General features: G+C 40.9%; 1 long non-coding RNA gene across 2 annotated transcripts in view; it reads right to left on the bottom strand.

Annotated features, from left to right (window-relative positions):
- Positions 1-18340, bottom strand: part of LOC146404954 (uncharacterized) — a 621252-nt gene that overhangs the window by 23195 nt on the left and 579717 nt on the right. Inside the window, exon 8 of one of the 2 annotated variants that reach the window (XR_014839817.1) lies at positions 12949-15698. The exons of the other annotated variant lie outside the window; for it this stretch is intronic. This is a non-coding gene — a long non-coding RNA (uncharacterized LOC146404954). Of the gene's footprint in view, positions 1-12948; positions 15699-18340 lie in introns of those variants that run through there. 2 annotated transcript variants of the gene reach the window in all.

Below are 18340 nucleotides of genomic sequence, written 5' to 3'. Positions count from 1 at the left end.
TTCATCGCACCCCAGGAGACTGACTTGCATTCTGCATCACCAACCCCTTTGACTGCTGAGTCAGAGAATTTCGTAGGACACTGGAGGCTGGAGAGAAAGTCTGAGGAAAGCCCTCATGTCTCCAGTCTCCATCGGGCCAACGGTTGGTAAGTGCCTATGCACGTCATCAACACACAGCCCCTCTGGGCAGCCCCCTTCCCATGGTTCCAGCTCTCTTGAGTTTCAGAGCTTTGCTTCCTCCTCTGGTCTTTCCAAGCCTTGGGGTGGAAGGTACCAGCTCCCAGCTGGGACGAAGACTATACTTCCGCCTATTGGTTCTCTCAACCCTGCTCCCCCTGATCACATAAACAAGCCCTCTGTTAAATAGTTTTTTGTTATTTCCTCTGAGCATGTTGGCTTCTGAGACTGATTGCTACAGCGCCTGCAGATATCGTGTGGTGAGAAGGGTGAATATTTTGGAGACAAGCACATGTATTTCATGTCTTTGGGATTACAGTGGATTCAGAGAAAGAAGACCTAGACTCTTCTCTTAGTTCTGCAGGTACCTGCTTTGTGACCTTGGTTAAGTTACTTATTCGCTCAGAGACTCAACTTCCTCATCTGCAAAGTGGGAATAATATTTAACTCTCAGCCTCGGTATATACATTAAGTTGTAAAAATCTTAATATACTCACCCACTGCTTTTCCCTGAATTTCCATCCTGTTTGGTTTCTGAGACTATTTGACAAATAACTAATAACATGGGAGTCTACCATATCTCCTGAATCTACTCTTCCCTTTTCTTCCTTCCCCTCAAACACCAAAAGATCCTGTAAACAGCAGCACTGCCACCCAAACCCTGATCTAGTGAGTTCAGTGTCTGTGCGTGTGAAGACCACCCAGGCTAGGAGCAGCCCTCTTTGGGGAAAATCTGCTTCCATCACCCCCACCTTCTCCAAACCCACCAATAAACTCTTTCTTTATGCTCACTTTTCTGAGATGCAATTAAGTGGCTTGGACTAAGTGCCTTGTTTAACTTTAAGACATTTCCTGAGTATTTTCAGAGCTTTTATAGGAAGGCCTTTCTGGCCACCTCCCTATTGGGCCAGGAAGGGTCTGTACTTAAAATATTCCTACTCTGACTGTACTAGGTTTCCGCCTCTCTATTGAATCTGTTTGGGAAAGGTGAAGGAAGAAAAGCCTAATAACTTCTCTTCCCTGAAAGCAAAGCAAGTAAAAGTATAAACTTCCATACATGTTTAAATTCATTTAATAAGAATCACTTTAATGCAGCCCAACTGAATTGGCTAAGAGCAGGATTTTCCTAATGCGACTGACTTGAACCACTTTGGGACCGTGGTATCCTTAACCATTCTGAGTTCTGTTTTTCTCATTTGTAAGATCAAAATAATAACGTGTACCTTGATGAGGAAGTGGCCAATAATGAAGGATTTGGGGACAATAAGACAACATATGAGAAAGTACTCAAGAGAGCAGCACCTCATGAGCCCTCACAAAGAGATTCATTATGTAAAAAAAGTGTTTTCTTTTCATAGTCCATGTTTTTTAAAGGCCATTTTTACTTCTTTTTCTACATTTGAACTATTTCAACTAGCTTTCTACCAGACACTGTTTCTTGATAGTTACTGTGTTTTTGGTGCATAAACTTCTGCCTTAGAATATGTCAAAATTAGCAATAAAAAAATAAGTGATTCATTGAGAATTCATGTGCAGCCAGGAACTTGAGTTTGGATATTTGTTCTCCACTTAGTAAGCTGAGGAAAGCCATAATAATAACGAGAGTAATAATTCCGGTTACATGTAAAGGGCTTACTCAGTGCCAGGCACTACTGTAACCCTCATGGAATCCTTACAACAAAGCTGTGCTGTAGCTGCTACTACCTCCATCAACAAGTGAGAAAACTGAAGTATGGGCTTCCACTTGCCCAAGTGCTAGAGGCTGAATTGTGCACACACCCTGCCCCCGGATCCTGTGAATAGTTTTCCTTACACAGCAAAAGGGACTTTGCAGATGTAGAACTTGAGATGCAGAGATTATTTTAGATAATCCAGGTGGGTCAAATCTAATCATAACAGTCCCAAAATGAAGGAGGTAGGAGGACCAGAGTTTAGAGATGGTATGTGGTGATGATAAAAGTGATGCTGGACCACAAGCAAAAGAATGCAGGCAACTTCTAGAAGCTGGAAAATGCAAGGAAAGGTATTTCCCTCTCAATCCTCCTGAAGACATGCTGCCCTGCTGACACCTTGACTTTAGTCCATAGAGGCTGATTTTGGACTTCTGACCTCCAAGACTGTATGCAAATTGTGCTATTTTAAGCCACAAAGTTTTTTGGTAATTTGTTCAGCAGCAAAGAGAAACTAATAAATCAAGTGACTCGCCCAAGGTCATAAAATTACTTTTCATGAGAATGAAGGGGGCCTGATTTCCAACCAAGGCAGTTTGATTCCAGCATCTTCACATTTAACCCTATATATTGCTTTGTTCTAAATCCCTTAGCTAGTATATTTAATTAACATGAAAAAGAATGTCTTATCTCACTAGGCATTTGTGATCATCATGAAAACTCCTGAAACATGTTGTAGTAGATGGGAAAAAAGGTGGTGATAATAGTTGCAGCCCTATCAAGAAATAAAGGGGTGAGAAATTCTTCACTCCCTGAATCTGGGATGACCTTGTGACTTGTTTTTGTGGTAGACTGTGGCAAAAGTGATGGTGTGTAAATTCTGCACTTGCATCTTGGAACGCCTTTGCTGTTGTATAAACAAGCCCAGTCTAGTCTCCTGGAGGGTGAGAGGCCATGAAGAGAAGAACCAAGGGACTCAGTGAACAGCCAGCATGAACTGCCAGACCTGTAAATGAGGTCATTTCGAGTATTTCTGCTGCAGCCGAACTTGTGCTTTAAAGTAGAAGTTCAGGCAAGACCAAGCAGGAGCTTCCCAGCCAACCCATAGAACCATGAGAAATGATAAACTCATTATTGTTAGAAGCCATTAAATGCTAGAACCATTAGTTATAAAGCAATAGATAAAGTATATGAAATATATTTCTCCCCTATAGAGTAAGAAAATATTCAATTAAAAAAAATTTTCCAAAGCAATAGCAAACACTGAATTGCTGCTGATTGAAATTAATTTCCTCTCTCAATTCAGGTCCTGGAAATACATTGACAAGACAAAGTTGATGTCTATAAGGGGGCTAGGGATGTTACGTATTTAATTTTCTTAATAACCCAGTCAGTATCCCCATTTTCAGTTAAGGAAATTTAGGCCCAGAGAGATTGGATCTTTTGTCTGAGATCATAGAGCCAGAAGAAAGAGAGAAGTATTTTTAACCTAGATCTGCCTGTCACAAAAGTTTATACTTTTTCCAAACTCAGCTGCAAATGTTCTTAGCAGTCCCTATAGACATCATTTTGTTCTTTGTAAATGTGTCCAACTAGTTTTCATCAGTGAGTGGAAAATAGCCAAGATATGATATTCTATGAAATCTCCCCTAACACTCAGAATCTGCTGGTAACGGTTGCCAGGCAAAATGTCTTATGCTAAAATTGCCTGTCTTATAAGAAGATGTTAAAACAGTTTCAAAGAACCTTCTCCTCTCAACATGCATTACATTGTTAGCTTTGCTCTTTTTTTCTTCTTTCTGAAATACAATGTGAAGAAAATTCCTATCTTAAATAGAAACTGTGATGTCAAAAATTGAAGACTCCAAAACAACTGGAAAAGGAAGGTGTAGCCATTTGAGATAATCCGTTATCCTTGCAGATTATCCATTTGAGAACCTACACACACAGAACACAGGGGGGGGAAAAATGGTTGTTTTTTGTCATTTTCCTTGTCTCTCATCTTCATCTTGTCACCATTTTCAATCAAAGGCAGTGTGTGAGAAGCACGATTGGCCTGGATTCAGGCAAAGATGGAAGCGTATCTAAAAATACAAACATATCTCTCCTAGAAAAAGCTACTTACAATCCCCCTTACTTGTTAATCATTTCATTATTAGAACACATTTGAATAATATTTTCAGATTATTCACTATTCAGATTTTTATCCTAGATGAGTACTAGATACTAACTACAAAAAAAATGAGAGTAAATAAGGGTAAAAATTACTGATGGTTTCAATATTTGGAGTCGATTATCCTTGACATGTTGGTATATTTCTTTCTGAGAAACACTGAATATGGAGTATAATCATGATTGCATAACTCATTCACTGCTGGTGGGAATGCCGAAATGACAGAGACTCTTGGCAAGACAGTTTGTCATAGATTTGCTAATGGTACAGATAGTCTTACTGTACAATAGAGCTTTGGCACTTCTAGATATTTACCCGACTGGTCTGAAAACTCACATTGACATAAAAACCTACTCCTGGAGTTTTCCGTCGTGGCGCAGTGGTTAACGAATCCAACTAGGAACCATGAGGTTGCGGGTTCGGTCCCTGCCCTTGCTCAGTGGGTTAACGATCCGGCATTGCCGTGAGCTGTGGTGTAGGTTGCAGACGCAGCTCGGATCCCACGTTGCTGTGGCTCTGGCGTAGGCCGGTGGCTACAGCTCTGATTAGACCCCTAGCCTGGGAACCTCCATATGCCGAGGGAGCAGCCCAAGAAATGGCAAAAAAAAAAAAAAAGATAAAAACCTACTCCTGAATGTTTATAACAGATTTATTGACCATCGAAAACTAGAAACATCAAAACGTCTGAAGAAAATAGGACATACTGCAATATTGCAATAGGAGAATGGATAAACAGTGGTTTATCCGTACACAGAACACTATTCAGATTTTTTTTTTAAGCTATCAAGTGGAGTTCCTGATATGGCACAGTGGGCTAAGGAAGATAATATAAGAAAGGGAATGTCTGTATATGCATGACTGGGTCAATTTGATATACAGGAGAAACTGATGCAACATTGTAAATCAACTATACCTTAGGAGAAAATAAAAGAAAATTCAGAAAATGAATCCCACTGCAGTGGCTTGGCTTGCTGCAGAGGTGAGGGTTCAAGCCCTGGCCCAAGCGGTGAGTTAAAGGAGCCTTTGTTGCTGCATCTATAGCCTAGGTCACAGCTGTGGCTCGGATTCGATCCATGGCCTGGGAACTTCCATAGGCTGAGGGTGTAGCCATTAAAAAAAAAAAAAAAAAAAAAAGAATACGAAAGAAAGAAAGAAGGAAAGGAAGGAAGGGCTCTTAAGCCACACAGAAATATAAGTGAGTTTAAAATGCATACTGCAAAATAAAGAAACCAACCTAGGGGAGTTCTCTTGTGATGCAGCACGTTAAGATTAGGATCCGGCGATGTCCCTGCAAGGCTTGAGCTGCTACTATGGTCCTGGGAACTGCCACGTGCTGCAGGAGCAGCCAAAAGGAAAAGCAAAGAGAAGAGAAGGAACGGGAAGGGGAGGGAAGAAAAAAAAGGAAAGAACCCACTCTGAAAAGGCTGCACAATACATGATTCCATGTACATGACCTTCTGGAAAAGAAAAACCATACGGGCAGTAAAAGGTCAGTGGTTTCCAGTGGTTTATAGGTGGATTTTTTTATAGTAGTGGAATATTCTGCATCACAGGCTAATTGCAGATAAATGACACAAGGCATTTGTCAAAACCTATTGAAATCCACAGCACAAGGAGTGGACTTCAGAGTATAAAAAAATTAAAACTATTTAGGAGAATGAGGGATCCAATTTTGCCCACTTTGAACTTGGACAAAATAACCTAACTATTACAAATATATGCAAGCACATTTCTGGATGGGTTGAGGGAAAGCCGTGGGAATGAGTAGTGTTTGCAAGGCTAAGGGCAAAAGAAACTGTATAAAAGCACTGCATTCTAGTCAATAAAATTGTTTCCCAAGGGGGTAGAGGTTAACAATTCTGATGCCAATACACATATGTGCTGGAACTGAATGAGCCTGGAGCATCGTTAGTGTTAGCAAGCAAGGAAGTGCTCATAAAAAAAGAAGACAGTACTGGGAGAACGTCAAAGAGACACAAAAACCAACTGAAGGAGCAGCGATTGGCTAACTCCAGAACAATCTGAGAAACAAAATAGCTAAGGGAGTATTGGATTATAAACCAAATGGTCTCTTATCCTTGATTTAAAAATAGGTTTGTTTTGAAAGTATTATTTATATTTTTAAATTTCAATTATTTTTAATTTAAAATTTTATTTATAAACGTCTGTACTCATAGCCATATAGCCACATAAATAAATACAATAGGTGATGGGATAAATTAAAAAATGAAGAACAGGAGACAAATTTCTCATGCAGAAAAACTCCAGACAATTTCTGCTCGTGGTCTACTGTCTCGGAGGTTGAGCGTCGTGTGGTGCTTAGTGCGGGCTGCCCGTAGTGACTTCCGTGCAGGGTGCAGTACGGAAGAAAAAGCAGCTTGTTTTTGACCACACTCATAGCATGCAGAAAGTCTTGGGCCCGGGATCCCACCGGTGCCACAGCAGTGACAACCAGGGAACTCCTGAAAAATGGCGGATTTAAACGGGAAAAGCTGACCAGCACGACTTCAGCTCGGTGATCACAGTTAATTTAAGATTAACAGTCATGAGTCATGTTAATAGGATGCACCCTTGACATGATGAAATGAAAATGGCACTTTATCTCCGTGGTTTTCCTCCCCAAATCCCATAACTCCAGTCTGATAATGAGAATAAACCCCAAACCAAAAACAAAAAACAAAAAACTCCAAACTCCAAAACAGCACAGAAATCCTAACTGAGGAACGTTTTACAGAATACCTGACTAGTCTTCCTCAACACTGTCACGATTCTTAAAACCAAGGAAAGTCTGAGAAACTGTCATGGTCAGGAGGAGCCTAACCAGATGTAACTACTAAATGTTAACATGATATCTTGGATGGGATCTTAGAAAAGGGAAAGAAATAGGTTAAAAACGAAGGAAAATTGAATACCTTTGGACTTAAGTGAATAATAAAGTATATTTTTTTGTTCGTAATTGTAACAAATGTACCTATGCATATAAGATTTTTCTAATAGAAGAAACTGGGAGTGGACATATGGAAACTTTCTGTACTATCTTGATGGTTTTTCTGTAATTCTAAAACTATTCTAAAACATAGAGTTTATTTAAAAATTTAAACTGAAGAAGGCAATATGGCTTATTGGAGTGGTTTTTGTTAAGGGAAGTATTAGTCCTGGGAGGAATTTTGTAAATTTAGAGGGCAGCTTCTGTTGTTATAATAATTAAGAGTATGTTACTTGAATTTAGTGGACCAAACAGGGTTGCCAAATGTCCTGCCCTTTGAGGGATGGTACAGAACAACCTTTCAGTATCTACCTAGGAAGCAAACAAACTCTACTTACAGTTATCTCTGCATAAAACTCAATTATATATAGATATATATAAATGCAAAGAACACTTCATGATATTAATATGCAATATATGAATTTATTTCTTGTGCATATTCAAGGAAGGCTGCGAATGCTTTTCTTTGGAACTTTACTAAGTCTTGATTCCTAGATTGAAAAATCATATAACCAAAGACACCTCTGCTAGTGAAATTTTAATGTCTAACACCAAGTATAGAAGTTCACATATGCTTATAGTTTCACATATTCAGTGATTACAGACATACGCACAAGTAAGTAATACATTTTCTTTTAGGATGGCCTCTTCTCAGTATTTGTCATGAAACACCTATTATTTTATAATAATTCCTTTTATTTCTGTTACGTTACATGGAATGATTCTATTCACTTTGTGAAAATGTGTGTGTAGGCAGATTATGTCATTTGGGAATTTACTTCCAGATGGTAGAGAAAGCATTCAGCTATTTCTTATAAAACAGGGACATTTGAACCTGATATGGTTGAAAGCCACTAACTTGGTATAAATAGACCTAGGATGGAGTCTCTGACAGAGACAGCTAGTTGTCTACCATAATTTCTGAGCTGCTTTTCTATTATGAACACCCAGCCTACAACTACATTTTCAAACCCTTCTTGCTCTCTGCCTTGTCACTGGTTTTCAGCATTGGAATACGGCAAGGTGGCTAGGCTTTCTCTACCTTCCACTTCCTTGGCTTGGAAGCAAGGACCTCTACAGATGGGGGATGGATCAGCCACGAGCTGGAAAGAACTGAGTCTCAGAAAAGAAGATGAAGAATCCCTGACCACCAGAAACACCCTTATTTGACTCTTTGGGAGGGAGAAATGACCAGTGACGTCTCTGAAATCTTGGGATTCTTGTTAAAGCAGCTAGCACTACTAAACTAAATACACGGAATACCGGCTTCATCAATTCACACACTTAAATCATTTACCAATTCTAGGTCCTTGAAAAAAAATCTTTAAAAGGAAGTCAAATAGAGTAATTATCTTATGGAGTTGTTGTGCGGTTTAAGGAGATCATGCTTAGAAAAGCACTTACACTTAACTAAGTCCTAATTAAGTTCCTTTGTTCATTGCCTTTCTTGTCCCAACTTGTCTTTATTTACCGGTCTTTTAACTTCTAACATCTAATCATTAACCCCTAGACCTTAAATTCACTTAAACTGTGGCCAATTGGGACTAGGGCTCTGAGTAGGTCTTTCTAATCCAGAGATTCCCGGGTCACTCACATCCTTTTCCTCCTCATTTTTTTGTATTAAATTTGCCATTTGAAAAAGACATAGCCAGTACTTTCCTTCTGAACCAGGTCCTTACATACCAACGACTTGGTTGGACAATTTGCTTCTTTAATTCATCAGAAAAATTCAGTGTTTATTTCTTGGTGAAAACTGCAATTATTGTTAATATACATCACATTTCTCTGTACTGGAGAATTTGCAAATTAATGCTGCATGGACACAGGAGAAGTTCAGTGTTCAAATCCTATTGAACTCCCTTGCATAAGTTCCCAAGGGATGTCCCAGACCTTGTGTTTTGGCCCTTGGTAAAATATGGGCATTTGTTGCAAAAACCATGAAGAAGCTATGAATATGGAAATGCTGAGGCTAATGCCAGTGGGTGCGTCAGCTGTTCAATGTTTCATTCAGGGGCATGGCCCACAGACCCCAAATGCTTGGGACAACACTTTCCCCCCAAATGCCATGCTTCCTATAGGAAAGAGTCAGCAAGTCTCTTCAAAGAGAGTACTTTGTTTTCAAATAATACCTTTTTCAAGACTCCCCAGATTACCCTTTTTTGAAAAAACAGAGATGTTGCCAAAATTTAAGAAGGAGTCTGCGTATCTGGCCAAAAATCTTTAAATTCTTCTAGCTTATCACAAAGAATATTTTACGCATGCCATGAAAACAACAATTGCACTTATTCATATTAATTACATGGGAGCAAATGGTTTCACTGCATGTTAAGAATTTCTAAAGCACTGACTTGATCGTTTCCTCCTCACTGAATGGTCGACAATGGTACATTGTAGCTTCCAGGACTGGTTTCACAGTATTTGGGGTGGAGAATGTCTTTGAAAAGCTCATCACAGTTTCATACTGTTGTCTCTCCCCTGCCCCCAGATTGCATATACGCAGACAGAATGTTTGATATTTTAGGTTCCTTTTGGACACCCCCCATTAGCATACAGACCCCAGGACAAGATGCTCTGGCTTTTAGGATGAAGGTTCCCCAGCTCAGACTCCTTTCAAACGCTCATCTACCCCGTAGCTTCTTGGCCCTTCTCACTTGGCTTTGTCCTCAGTTTCCTTCACATCAGTGGCACCACCCACTATGTCAGGTTCTTATCACATCCGACACGTTCATGCTTCTGTGCTGTACACATTGTCATCGCCTTGGCCTGGAAAAGTCACCCTCTTCCCACTGTCCAATGTATCTGTTAGTCTTCAAAACGTGAGCTCAGATTCTGCCTCCTCTGTGAAGTCTGGTTTTACAGGTGCATTTTCTTGCTAACGTCTCTGTGCCCTGATAGCATAGTTTGTTTTACTCATTAAAGCAGTCATTACTCTGCCATGTATTAATGCTGCCTCTTCCCGGTAGAGGCTGAATTCTACTAAGATTTCTATCTGTAACCTCTAACGTGAAGCCCGATAGGAAGAGCGTTGCTCAATCAATGTTTGCAGAATGAACCAAGGGATGAATCAATGAAGAGCTCTTTTACATTTTAGTGAGAGGACTAAGCTTAAACTTGAGCAACTGAAACAAAGAACAGCTCCCAGCATCAAGAGGAAGGCATCAGCAGTGACTGCTGAGCCAATTTAATTAGTCTATTTCAGATCACATCAGAGGCTGCGTCAAGAGACCAGTACAGGAATGAAGCGCCGACGCTAGATGAAAACCTAATGACCAACAAAACTGCTGGGTGAAAAGGAACAGCAATTTCAATGGCTTTGAGCAGTATTTTATGAGATGAAAACATGCTACAGGAAAACGTGTTCAAACAAAAATAAAAACAAACCTAATAAGCAGAAAGGCTGAGTTGAAGCCCCAGGAAAGGAGGGGGTTTTTGTCCACATTAGGGCGTAGAAATTGGGTAAGAGCACTTATAACACCCGCCTCTCTCACAGAGAAGAGACTGAGGACACAGACAAGACCAAAGGAAGCGGCTTTCTGCAGCACGTTTTCTTCCCTCTCCTCTACCTCCAGCCCCTCAGGTCTGGGGCATACCCAGCTCCCCAACACAGGGCGCCCCCTTCAAAGGCTGATGAAGTGGGGCTGGCAAGCACTAGGCAAGGAATCAGAATTCAGGGTTCCAGATGCTCTGCACTCTCCTTGCTGCAGGGCACTGGGCAGGTCATGCACACTTGCCACCCTGTAATTCTTCATCTGTTGGACTGCGCCATCCATGCCCCCCTCACTGGTTTGTAAGAGGGAGACGAGAAGAAGCTCTGTGCCTGCCAGGTGGCACTGTGAGCGCTTACTGGATGGTGTGCCATTGGTTGAACCCATGTGTGCATCTTCTGTGAAACCATGAGCTCTTTGAAGGCAAGAACCAATTTTTTTATACTTCCAAAGAGCCTCGACTCTGATAGACAATTAATAGTGATGAGAAATGGAAGAACTACTTAGTGCACACTTGTTATAAAAATGAATTCTGTACTGTGATAGTTCCTGGAGAATAAACCATGAAAAAAAAATACTAAACCATGGTTTATTGGTCCCTGAGAAGATTGGGCTCTTCCTGTGCAGGTAAGACACAGGCTGCTGGTACAGCATGAGCGTAATATAAACACCACGGCAGTAAGTCCTCATGGCAGCAGGAGTATGAGTGACAGTCCTTGTTCATCCACAGCTCTTCACATACCTTTCTAAGTAAATAAAAATATCTACCAATGACAAAAATGTTCTTATATTTAGCAAACGTGTTATTCTCACACTTCATCAGGAAAATTATATGAATTGGACATTAATCCACTAGATAGAAGTTCTTTGAATTCCAAACACAAATACAGAAGCACAGTTATTAGTTTAGCTGAAACATCTGTTTCCAACTTCCTGAAAGGAAAAGGAGAGGTTGCCAGTATATGTGTGTGTGTGTGTGTGTGTGTGTGTGTTTGAAAGAGGGCTTGTATTGCACAGATGGATAAAATATGCACTTTTAAAATTTTTTCAAGTGACCTAATGTCCCATTTGGTCAGGAGAAATAAGATGATAGAAACACGTGATATAGGAAATTGAGTAAGTACTGCAACCTCCTCCTAGGAATTCTAGTGTCTAAGAGAGTGCTGAGATCACCACTTAATAGTCAGTGCAAACCAGATTCTGGCCATTTGATCTGATGTTTACCAGTGAGTACGTCATCTCTGAAGGATGTCATATCTCAAAAAGAAGGAAAAGATTCTATTTGAGGTTGGAGGATAACTTTGGGTTCCATAGTTCCGAGTTCTGGACCGTTTTTATTTCCAAATTCCCTCTATGCCTTTGGAAAAGGCATCTCCGCATTCCTTCATCCTGGGTCTAAAGTATTCCATCCGTAAAATGAAAAACACTGACAGGAAATGGTCAAGGTTTCTGGACCCCAGATCTCTTGGAATAATAATATTCGTTAAGTAAATAAGCAAGCAACCAACAGGAGTGAGAAGGCAAACTAGATTTCCCAAACAATATCCTAATTGTTTTACTGGGTTAATCACTGGGCACTCATTAAATCCCAACCTGGTCCTCACTGCAGGTAGGAGGGAAATGAGTTATCTCAGAAATTGCCGAAAGCAATCACACTCTCTTCTAGGCTCCAACCTGGCAACTAAAGCCCCAAAAGCCCATGCAAGCTGATTATGGAGGAAGAGAAGCTGAGAACCAAAATTAGGCAGGTGTGACACGACCTAAGAGAGATACTTTGGATGGGATTTATAGAAGCCATGACAAGGAAAATCTGTTTTCTGACCTGGAGATAAGAAAGCAAAACAAAATACAAAGTTAGAGCATCTTAAGGATTCTTGTTGGAACTTAAACCTGGCCATATTATCCCAGTGAACAACAGGACAGACCAAAAAGGATCTTCATCTTGCTCTGTCATAAAGAGCACTGACTGAAGGAATATGGGGACTCAGTGACCTAACATCTCTGAGCTTTGGGCTCTTTGACTACAATGAAGAAGAGAGAATAATGGCCACCTTGTAGTTAGGTATTTAAGAAAACCAGCAAATGAAAAATCGAGCACTGTACCTACATCCCACAGTAGATTAAAAACCATTAGTTTTACTGTGTTGCAGCATCGCCTGTGCAAAACAATTCTTTTTAATAAATTAGGATCCAGGACCAGTCTGTTTGGTAGATCTTTTCAGCTGCCTTTTCCTGCTGTGCCTACTGTTAGCCTCAGGCGCTGGACTGATGGGGCTGCCTGCTCTCTGCTAATCGTATTTTAAAATTCAGAATTATAACCTTAACCTGGACTCCTGAGATCTATTTCTTCTGTCCCTGAGATCACTCACTCAGAGACATGAGATTTTTCTCCCAGGTCCTCTGCTACTGTTCTGGGAAGGAAACACTTCAGAGAAGAAAATTGAGGAGAGAGAGGCAAGATTTACGTATGAGTTTATTTTTGGAGGGTCATGGAGGAAAGTTACAACCAGTCTGTAGCATGACTGATCCACCAAGGTGAAGAGAGGTGGCCCCTGGCCAGTCACCTCAGAGAGAAGGAGAGAGACCTTTAGATGCCTTGGGTGGGCGAGACGAAGCCAGGCCGGGAGTGGAGATAACCAAGCTTCATGCGTGTCTTCAAAGCTGAGATGCGCGGAATACCAGGAAAGAGAATCCCTGAGATTCTCAGCCTCTCTACAGAGTTATCTGACAAATATTCAAAGGAAATTATGGCTTGTTATCCAAAGAGTGGGCTCACTTATTAAGAAATACTAACAAATTTCGGTACTCTTTTGAAAGAAATGGGGGCACAAACATATTTTTTGAGGCCCCAACTACAGAAAAAAGAACAAATGAGTGGAAATTATTATAGAGAGCATGACTTTGGATAACTCTAACACAGGTGCAAACTGAGTTGTCTGACGGTGAGTGGTTTTAGCAGATATTAAGTTCAATGTAATTGCGCATTTAGTCAGGAAGCTAACAAATTCAAATATTAGACACCGGTAGAAACAGATGCTCTAATTGGTTCTTGGAATCTTACGGTTTCTAATGTTCTTGGCGCTTTCTAAAAGGAATATATAGTGTCATAGAGTGTTAGTAGGAAACACTGTTGGTTCTCACACTTTTTTGGGGTGGGGGGTGATGTATTTTCAGAGTTTCAGCAATCACCAGATCGTTTGTTAGCATGTCGTCCCTAAACTTCAAACTGGAATAGCCAGCATCTTCCTCCATCCACAGTTTCAATCCAATTGCAGGTCCAAAATATTTGAAGAAAAAAAAAAACAAAAAACAGAAAGATTCAAAAACAGCTATGTACATAGCATTCACACTGTGTTTACACCTATGTCACGACCTTTACATTACATCAGGTATTACACATAATCTCGAGGTGATTTAAAGTTTATGGGAGGATATACTTTGGCTATAAGCAAATACTGTGCAGTTTTATACAAGGCACCTTAGCATATGCGGATTTGATCTGCAGGGCATCCTGAAACTAGTCCCCTTAGGAGATCAAGGGACAACTGTGCATGCAGTACGTGCTGAGCTCCTCTGCTAAGCCATCCCGTCGGCACTTCAGACAACATATTTAAAATGAAAATGTTACATCTGGTAACCTTAAGATTAAAATCTGTGAGTTTGTCTCCATTTTACAAATACATTCTTTTATATCATTTGACTGATACTGAGAAAAAGACTCTCATCCTTTCAAGTTCCTTCTTGCAGAGCTGAAGCCTGTATTTTCCAGACTTTCTTAAACCTACCAAGTGGGACGAGTGGAAATGTTTGATTTGGCAATGTGCGGCATTTCCAGAGAGGCAGGGTAAAGGACATGTGTGGGGGTGGGGTGGAGGGGGAGGTTGTCCTATGATACCTCAGATTAGAGCCAACTTCTTGAGCCCTCCTAGGAATTTTGCAATAAACTTTACTATATCCTGTTTTTGTTCAACCAGATCACATGGATTCTATTTTATTCAAGGGAACCTTGCCTAATGTAATATTAAGATGCTATTTCATACTGCATCTAAGCCTGCTTCTTTTCACGTTCCTTGCCTTGCTGAACTGTACCATCAAGCGTGTACACCCAGTCATCTGAAGGGGATGCTGATTTTCAAAATTTAAATCTAACGCCATCTTCCCTGTGAAAACGTTTTCTTAACGCTCTTCAGAATAGCTGTGACCACTCCTGTGCCACAGCCGTGTGGGCGACACTGGATCCTGAATCCACTGTGCCAGGCTGGGGATTGAACTTGCTCCCGAGCCACGACGTGAACCTCCACAGAGACAACGAAGGGTCCTTAACCCCGTGCGCCACCAGGGGAACGCATCTGGACTCTTTCCATAGTTTTATAATTTTAGTTATGTGATCCCATTTCACTATGAGGGAATAGGCCTGGCTGTTGATGTGCTGACTGAATATAACAGATTTTAAGCATAAAGTGCTTTACTATTTGCGTAACAGCAGGCGATGGAGTTGGAGACAGAGCTACAAAGGGGATAGGCTAGCATGGAAAGACCCTGCCTCTCACGCTTTACCCTCATCCCAACCACCCACCACCTTGCTTGTCCATCTGAGTCCTGCCATAGAATCCGAGCCGCTGGAGGAAGGATAAGATGCTCATTCCTATGTTCTGAGCGTCAAGCACAGGATCTTCCAAAAAGTCCATGTTTCTGAGTGAATAAATAAACACATCCTCCCAAACACACATGAATTCATCAACCAAGATGCTCTTAAAAGAAGTGATAAGACTTGAGTGAAAAAATCCATTGTAATATGAGTATACATGTGGTGGGCAGACTGGGACGTAGCTCCCAGGGACCTCTGCCTCCCACTGTCCTTGCTTCTTCACAGGCGGCTCCCTGGGAGTGTGGGCTGGGAACGAAGACCGTGCGGCAAAGTAATGGGGTGATGGACTAGGATTAGGTCATCAGAGCACAGCTTCCCTCCCTGGGTTTTCACACGGGATGGTTTCGATGCAGAGGAACGGAGGGAAGTTTCTGTCCACATCCAACACAGCACCCAGACTTATACCCCCACGGGAACGGAAGCCTCCCCACAACCACAGAGTGAGCTTGGAAGCCGATTCTGCCCCACTTGAGCTTGGAGATGACTGTGACCCTTGACGGCAGCCTTGTGGGAGGTGCCAAAGCAGAGGACCCAGCTAAGTCACGCCCAGACCCCTGTCCTGCAGAACATAAGCGAAAATACATGATTACTGCTTTAAGTCCCTCATTTTGGGGAAATTTCTTAAGTAATAGATAATGCAGTATTCGCGTATGTTGCATGTGATTTAAAATTAATACAAAGAATACACAAGGGAAACGTTATTACTGTGATAGATTTTGCTTCTGCTCTGATGCGCTGATCATGACACATGGGTTCTGTGTTTGTGGAAGTGTGTGTAATAGCAACATGGCAGAGTGGAAATAATTTTATTTATTTATTTATTTATTTATTTATTTATTTATTTATTAGAATGAGTGAAAAAGAGCTCAGTGCAAACTTAAGCTCTGCCAGGTCTGTTTGAATTTTGACAAATTTCCAGTTCAGTTCATGTGAAGATTGTGTTTCTCACCACTCTGAGGATCAGTGGGAGCAAGAACGTGTCAATAAATCTAGAGAGGAGTTCCCGTCGTGGCTCAGCGGTAGCAAGTCCGACTAGCATGCATGAGCACGCAGGTTCAGTCCCTGGCCTCGCTCAGCGGGTCGAGGATCTGGCCTTGCTCTGAGCTGTGGTGTAGGTCGCACGTGTGGCTCGCTCGGATCCTGTGTTGCTGTGGCTGTGGTGTAGGCTGGTGGCGACAGCTCTGATTTGACCCCTAGCCTAGGAACCTCGATATGCCACGGGTGCAGCCCTAAAAAGACAAAAAAAAAAAAAATCTACAGTCACATATAAATTATAATAGAATAAAATAACATAATGATAGCTACATAGAAATTATACATTATAGTACTACAAATAAGAATAAATATATAATAAGATAATGATTATTATGTATGAATTATAAATGGTCAGAGCTTGAGGTAATAGTGGTTTGATAACCTGAGGTCATAGGACTCCTCAAAATCACTGCAAATGTGTGGGTACAGGAAGGATCCATTCTGTAAAATGAGGGCAAAAACATAAACTGAAAAATCCTTCATGAATAAACGTACAATACCTTTTTAAGTGATACTTTTTTATGTGTCGTATTATACGTGGCTGTCTCTTTCCATTTCATTCTTGTTTGTTTCTCTGACCCTTAACCACGGAACAAGCTTTCCATCAGGGAGATCCCAGAAAATCAGAATGTCCTTAGGATGTTTAAAGTGAAAAGAACCAGTGCCCGAATGAGAGCAATTAGTTTTTATAGGCAATGACATTTAGAGTATGAGATCTGATCCTACAGCATGCAATTTTCTCTTCAAACGGTGACCAATACAGCTCACTTCCACTGTGGTGATACTTTTATTTGCAGTCTCTTTAAGGGTTGTCATTATCATGTGTTCAGACAATCACAAACCTCCCAGTAAAGATTCAAATATGTGAGCATGGCCTCCTGAGAACTGCCATGATAATAAAATTTTACAAAAGAGCTATATTACCGAAAATAAATTTTATTTCTAAATGCTTAGATTAAAAAAACCTTTGTATTTATTATAAATGCATTCACTGAAACACAGGATGAGTACGACTTGCCCTTTCTTAGACATAATTCTCATATTTTTTCCTTTTTCAGCCTCTTCCCATTCTTCTCAACTTGGCAGAGATCACCTTGATGCCGTGTAAAACAATAAGTGAAAAAACACACCATTTATGAGTGGCCGGCCCAGATTTCAGCTACTTAGTTCAATGCATACTTCCTGGGCTTCAGCCACTAAAATCTCTCTCCACTGTCTGTTTACTATTGGGCATCGGGCAGCAGCTTGCTTTTCGAACACTGTCGAGCCCTGTATCTTAGGATTTTCTCAATTGTTGCGGACATCTGCTTGAAAATCAGTTTATTCCTGCCTGAATGCCTCTCTTTCTTGCAATACTGTGCTGAGTCAAATCAATACAACTTGACAGGCAAGGATTCAGACTTTTTCCAACTACTTCCTGTAGAATTATAGAAATCCAGTAGGCTGAAGGGAATTGTTTGCTAAATATTTTTCCACAGTAAAACAGTATTCACTCTTCTGGCTTAATTTCTCTCTTTACTTGCCACCCTAAAACCAACAACTAAGCCAACACCTAGGTATTGGCTTCTCAAACTTATGGTCCCCAAAGGGGAACTGGGTGGGAGGAATAAACCAGGAGTTTGGAATTAACATATATACACACTATTGCTCTATACAAAATAGATAACCAACAAGGACCTACTGTCTATAGCACAGGGAGCTGTACTCAATATTTTGTAAAAACCTACAAAGGAAAAGAATCCAAAAAATAGGAGTTCCCATCGTGGCTCAGTGGTTAACGAATCTGACTAGGAGCCAAGAGGTTTCGGGTTCGATCCCTGGCCTTGCTCAGTGGGTTAAGGATCCGGTGTTGCTGTGAGCTGTGGTGTAGGTTGCAGATGTGGCTCGGATCCCGTGGCTACAGCTCCGATTAGACCCCTAGCCTGGGAACCTCCATATGCCATGGGAGTGGCCCTAAGAAAGGCAAGAAGACAAAAAAATAAAAAATGAAATAAGTACACACACACATACCTGAAACTAACACACCATTGTAAATCAACTATACTTCAATTAAAAAGAAAAAAGGTATTGGTTTCTATAATAGTTGGGAGGTAGCATATGCTTTTGAAACAGCCCCCACTCTTCAGAAGCTGAACATTGTACGTGCTTATTTTTAAGACACATAAA

Source organism: Sus scrofa, chromosome 3, assembly GCF_054392235.1.
Source record: "Sus scrofa isolate SSC_HxYL_T2T_F1_AM1 chromosome 3, Sscrofa_HxYL_maternal_Yorkshire_Landrace_v2.0, whole genome shotgun sequence".
In the NCBI taxonomy this organism is placed as follows: Eukaryota; Metazoa; Chordata; class Mammalia; order Artiodactyla; family Suidae; genus Sus; species Sus scrofa.
Note: the sequence above shows the minus strand (reverse complement) of the source record. Positions and strands in the feature narration are given on the sequence as shown.